Here is a 6,000-nt window from a genome sequence, read left to right on the forward strand (position 1 = left end):
GGTTTTGTGTAGCGCGAGGTTTCTTTCACATTGTTATCCGGTTATCCGTCCAAACCCAGCGGCGCTTTTTGAAACCGGTCCGGCTGAAACCGGATAATGTGTAATCGCCCTAAGATTAGTTTCTCTGTGGTATAATTTGTTTACATCCTCTGAATACCATTTGCTGCTACTGTTAACTTCTAGTGTGTAGCAGTAGCACGATACAATTAGTTTGGATTTGGAAGTAATCTGACGAATGCTGTGCTCTGCTATCTGGAATCAGCTTTCTCTTGGGGTCCGTCTTCGGTCTTGATTGATGTATTGTTATGTTGTTATTCCCGTGCTCCACACCCATGTTTTTGGGCCGCAATAATGATCACTTGTTCCTAACGGTGATGTTCTGAAAACGTTCTATGCTGTTGATGCTCGTTGTTCACTATTGTTGTGACTTATCGTTGTGCATGATCCCGCAAACCTTGTTTTGTTGTTCTTGCTGAACTGTGGTGATGAACAGTGAATTTGATTGATCGCCTCGTTGCTGTTGTGGCACGGTTCTGTTGAGATGTTTATCGCTGTTTATACTCCTGGTTCTGCTACATCTGTTGCTGTGCATGGTGATGTAATTCTATGCTGCGTACTGGTGCTGTTGTTGTACTGTTGGGTGTGATCGACCAGTTCTGATTGTTGATCGATGAATGTGCTGGTATCGCTGTAGTCTAGATGTTATCCGTTGATTAGTCACTAACCGTTGATCTGGTTGCTACTCGTTTAGTATGCTGATATGTTTGCTGCTCATTATGTTCGTTGATGATTCATTTGCTGATACGGAAACGTTTTTCGCTGGACTGGTTGCTCAGTACTGCGGCTATCGTTGCTAATGTTGGCTGTAATGTATGCTGTCTGTGTGGTTTGATGATCGGTGTACAGTGTCGACTTTGAATTGATGCTTTTCAGTTCGTTTGTGTATGCTGGCTATGCTGTTATTGACATTTGAGCTGTTGGTGCATAATGTACATGCTGATACTGCTGCTGCTGTCCGATGTGTGTTGCTGTTGAATCGCTTGTCGCTCGTTGCGCTTGAAGATTGTTGCTGTTGTGTTCGGTGATACGGTTCTGCTGCTGTTGATGCCCAGCGTTGTTGTATCCAGTGCAGTGATGTTGCTGCTGTTGTCCGATTTTTGTCCCATAGCTGTGTTGATGTTGCAACGCTGATCGTTGCACTGGAAGCTGATGGTTTTGTTTAATTTGTGTTGTAATGATGAATTTCCGCTGCTACTACCGCTTTCGTTTTTGGTTGATGGTGGACTGATGACATGCCGTCATTCAGACGTCACGTGTTCTTTGAATTCTCGAGGTGGAAACAGGTTTTCCATTCCTCGAAAATTTAAAACGAAGATCCGAAACTAGCTGATGTTAGCTGAAACTGAACTGAACTGAAACTGACTGAAACTGAACTGAAACTAACATCAGCTAGTTGATTTGAGACAGCCGAAATGGCCGTACTGCTGGGGACTATTAATACCCTCTCTCTGGTTTGTTAACCAGCGCAGCTGTTGCACCCTCATTACATGCAGTCCACCATCAAAAAACGAAATTAACTTCTGAACCGCGGCTTCCACGGACCGACTGTGAACTGCGACTGCGAAAAAATACTCGGTTAGTTTTTTGAATGTCAAAGAAAGGATTAACTTAACTGGCGCGCGGGGGCCTTTCGACCCCCGCCGGTGGAGGAATCCATGTTTTCCTCGTATACGTCACGAAAATCCGAACGACAACCACTGAATTCAGATATAATTTTCCTCAGTCGATCCTTGATCCGTTTCGTCTGTTCAGTCCGGTTCTTCTGCATAGATGACTGTTGTAACCGGCCGCCGACGCAAATATAACCAATTTCCCTTTTTCGTCGCTGCGAAACTGTATTGAGCTTCTGCTTCACTGAATTGCTGCGTTCTTTATCGTGGTTCATTTGTGATTTGTCTCCGATTTGTCTGCTGCTTTCTGCTAATACGTAATCCCGTAATCCATCTTCCATTTCTGCAGATGTTGGAGAAAATCGGAGAAAACACTTCTGGATGGAGTACCGTTCTTGCGCACATGGTTTGCTCAAGATTAGATGCCGTTACCCTTCGTTGTTGGGAGACACACCATAGTTCAAAGGATGCTCCAACGTACGAAGGCCTTCTGACGTTTCTTACAAATCAATGTTCGGTACTTCAATCAGTGATGCCAACCAAAAGTACTGTTCCTGATTTACGATTGATCAAACCATCAGCCTATCATACTCCGGTGAATTCAACGAGAAAATGTCCATTCTGCGGTGGTCCCTTCCATTCTACGTTTATGTGTGCAAGGTTTCAAAGCTGGAAGGTCATGGAACGCAACGACGCTGTCAGGAACAACAAGCTATGCCGCAATTGTCTTCGTCCAGGTCATGAAGCTTGGGTTTGTGAAAGAGGTACTTGTCATTACTGTTCTCAGAAACATCATTCTATGCTTCACACTGTATCGCCGTCGGTTAGATCCTCCGTTCCAGTGTCGCCGTCCAGACCTCCTACAGATTACTCACAGCCGCGACAACCACAATCTCAACTGCACAGTTCAAACCAACAAACACACACTAACACCAGCCCTTGCCACTACAGACTCGCAAAGCATTCAAGCCCCATCTACATCATATAATGCCACCACCAGCCACACTTTCGTAGCACTACCGGTAGTTCCCACACACAATGTTATATTGTCAACCGCTCTTGTCACTGTGAGAGACCGCGATGGAAACACAAAGCTAGCAATCCTGTTCCCAGCATTGTCTAATGACGGAAGATTTTGCTGGCAAGTTGAATCTGGAAGAATCTCCCGTGTATATGTCCGTTCGTGGTATCAGTTCATCATGCGCTATGTCCACAAAGTTGGTGAGCGCAAACGTGAGTGCGAGATCATGCTTGTTCCCAACATGTTCAAAAGAAATGAGGTTCCACGTATTACCAAAATTGTCAGTAGCGCTACCAACAGTTCGTTTCGATCCAACTCAGTGGAAGCTACCGCATGCCTCTCTTTTTGCTGACCCATGGTTCAACAGACCTGCACCGATCGACTTGATCATCGGAGCAGAGTTTTACCTTAACTTGCTGTGTGAGGGCCAATTTCAGGCGACATGTGATGGACCAACGCTACAGAACACTGTGTTTGGATGGATCGTTTCCGGTCGAGTTTTCAATAATCCTGTACAGCCGACAAACTTTTGGGAACTCGAAGAAAGACGAATGAACATCATCAACTCTGCGAAGAAATTAGCTTACAACAAGAATGTGATCTATGGACAGAGCTCCAACAACTCTGCAGTAAAATCCTCAGCGTCGCTAACAAACGATGGCGGAGGCCCATAGGGCCTCCTTTTCAGCACCACATCATCACCACCCAAGACGTAGACGGTTGCATCAGCGATCAGCAGAAATTAAGTGAAAGATCCAGCGAGTATACCATTGAATAACAGCCCAAGAGCTGCAGATCCCAACAGCAAAAGTCGTATCAATATGCACAGTCAACGCAGCATCTGTATCCAACAACATATAAAGCAGAAACCAGCAGAGGTCTTCGATCGGTTTAGTTTTTCGGTGCAACAGTTGGATAGTATTATTCGTCTGCAATGTTCAACAATTATGTCGATCATTAGTTCAGCTCACCGAAAGAAAGCAATTAATTTAAACTGGTCAATTCTAAGATATAAACAACAGCAACAACTTATAATCAACATCATCCTCCGCCATCATCAGTGTGCATACAAAATAACTGTCCATAGTCAACTTTGCACAGATAGTAGCAACAACAACAGTCAACAGTTAACAAACAAAATTCCAACACCAATAATAGACAACAACGAAGCAGGCAGCAGCAAAACAGAGAAGCATCAATGCAATGAATCGACTAGAATTGTAAACAACACTGTAAAATATACAACACACAACACAATATGCAACATTCGTACGGGATCGATATCGATCAGCCTATTTCATAGCGACAGAATATAACGGCGAATTTCAGGATCACAACAAACTCAACACACAAACACCAAGGTCATCACCCTCGAGCAAAACAACCACAATAGGTTTTACAGTTTGATCAGCGAAGTATGACCAAAACAAATCATCGGATTATCACAAAACCTTAGCTATAGTAGTTAAAGCAGGAGAACACTTTGTTGAACCCTTGCAGAGTTCAAGGCGGCCGGCATATGTTTGAGCGAGAACCAGATAACAATAGAGAATATTAGAAGTGTGGATCGCGTTTGCGGTCTATTACTATCTCACTCATACGCTCAGATTTTCACCGTCCGTTTCACTGCACGTATTCGGACTGGGAGTAGTACTTCTTTGCCGGTCAACTGTTCTTTATTGTAGAAAGTCAGTCGAAATAAACCATTGTACAATACGGTTCGGATTACTGGTGTGATCAATTCACATATACGGAGTTTCAATAAACTGTTCACACGCAAATTAATTACGTGTTTGTAGAACACGTGTCCGAATATAGTGACGCACGAACACCATTGGAACGGAACGTTTTGGAAGATCCAAGAAGCGTATGCATAGAATAGCTGAAAACATCTCCGATTAGTTTATCTCATCACAATTTATATAAAACACACTTACCTCCAGTACGCAGACGTCTTATTAAAGGGTGTGTCACATCAAATTGCATCACGGAAAAAACGCTGTAGAAATTCGCCCAGTAGACCGAGCCTTTTGAAAATTTTAGACAGTAATATAAAAACTATTAAACAACTTTTGGTATTTTCTTTTTATTCATACTTCGAGCCCAAGCCCGTATGCTCGCACCTTCCTCTTTACCCCGTCCATAAGGTTCTGTACAACGTAAGGTTGTAGGTTTTTTTGAACAGAAATCCATTTTCTCTTGAAGTCCGCCTCCGATTTGACAACTTTTGGGTTCTTCCGGAGGGCCTGCTTCATAATCGCCCAATATTTCTCTATTGGGCGAAGCTCCGGCGCGTTGGGCGGGTTCATTTCCTTTGGCACGAAGGTGACCCCGTTGGCTTCGTACCACTCCAACACGTCCTTTGAATAGTGGCACGAAGCGAGATCCGGCCAGAAGATGGTCGGGCCCTCGTGCTGCTTCAATAGTGGTAGTAAGCGCTTCTGTAGGCACTCCTTAAGGTAAACCTGCCCGTTTACCGTGCCGGTCATCACGAAGGGGACGCTCCGCTTTCCGCAAGAGCAGATCGCTTGCCACACCATGTACTTTTTGGCAAACTTGAATAGTTTCTGCTTGCGAATCTCCTCCGGAACGCTGAATTTGTCCTCTGCGGAGAAGAACAACAGGCCCGGCAGCTGACGTAAGTCCGCTTTGACGTAGGTTTCGTCGTCCATTACCAGGCAATGCGGCTTCGTCAGCATTTCGGTGTACAGCTTCCGGGCTCGCGTCTTCCCCACCATGTTTTGCCTTTCGTCGCGGTTAGGAGCCTTCTGAACCTTGTATGTACGCAGGCCCTCCCGCTGCTTGGTCCGCTGGACGAATGAACTTGACAAATTCAGCTTATTGGCGACATCCCGGACCGAACTTCTCGGATCACGTCTAAACTGCTTAACTACGCGCTTGTGATCTTTTTCACTGACGGAGCATCCATTTTTGCCGTTCTTCACCTTCCGGTCGATGGTTAGGTTCTCGAAGTATCGTTTTAGTACTCTGCTGACCGTGGATTGGACGATTCCCAGCATCTTACCGATGTCCCGATGTGACAACTCCGGATTCTCGAAATGAGTGCACAGGATTAATTCACGACGCTCTTTTTCGTTCGACATTTTTCCAAATTTACGAAAAATTGACAGTGAAGCATGGCCAACGTGATCTATACACTCTTATCTGATTATAAGCGAAAGCTGAAGATATAATTCCTAAAAATTAAATTTCTACAGCGTTTTTTCCGTGATGCAATTTGATGTGACACACCCTTTATAGGTTAAAACAGTATCCCCAAAAGAATCCGACGAAAAATGGAGCGAAAAA

Source organism: Toxorhynchites rutilus, chromosome 3 (genome assembly GCF_029784135.1).
Source record: "Toxorhynchites rutilus septentrionalis strain SRP chromosome 3, ASM2978413v1, whole genome shotgun sequence".
Classification (NCBI taxonomy): Eukaryota; Metazoa; Arthropoda; class Insecta; order Diptera; family Culicidae; genus Toxorhynchites; species Toxorhynchites rutilus.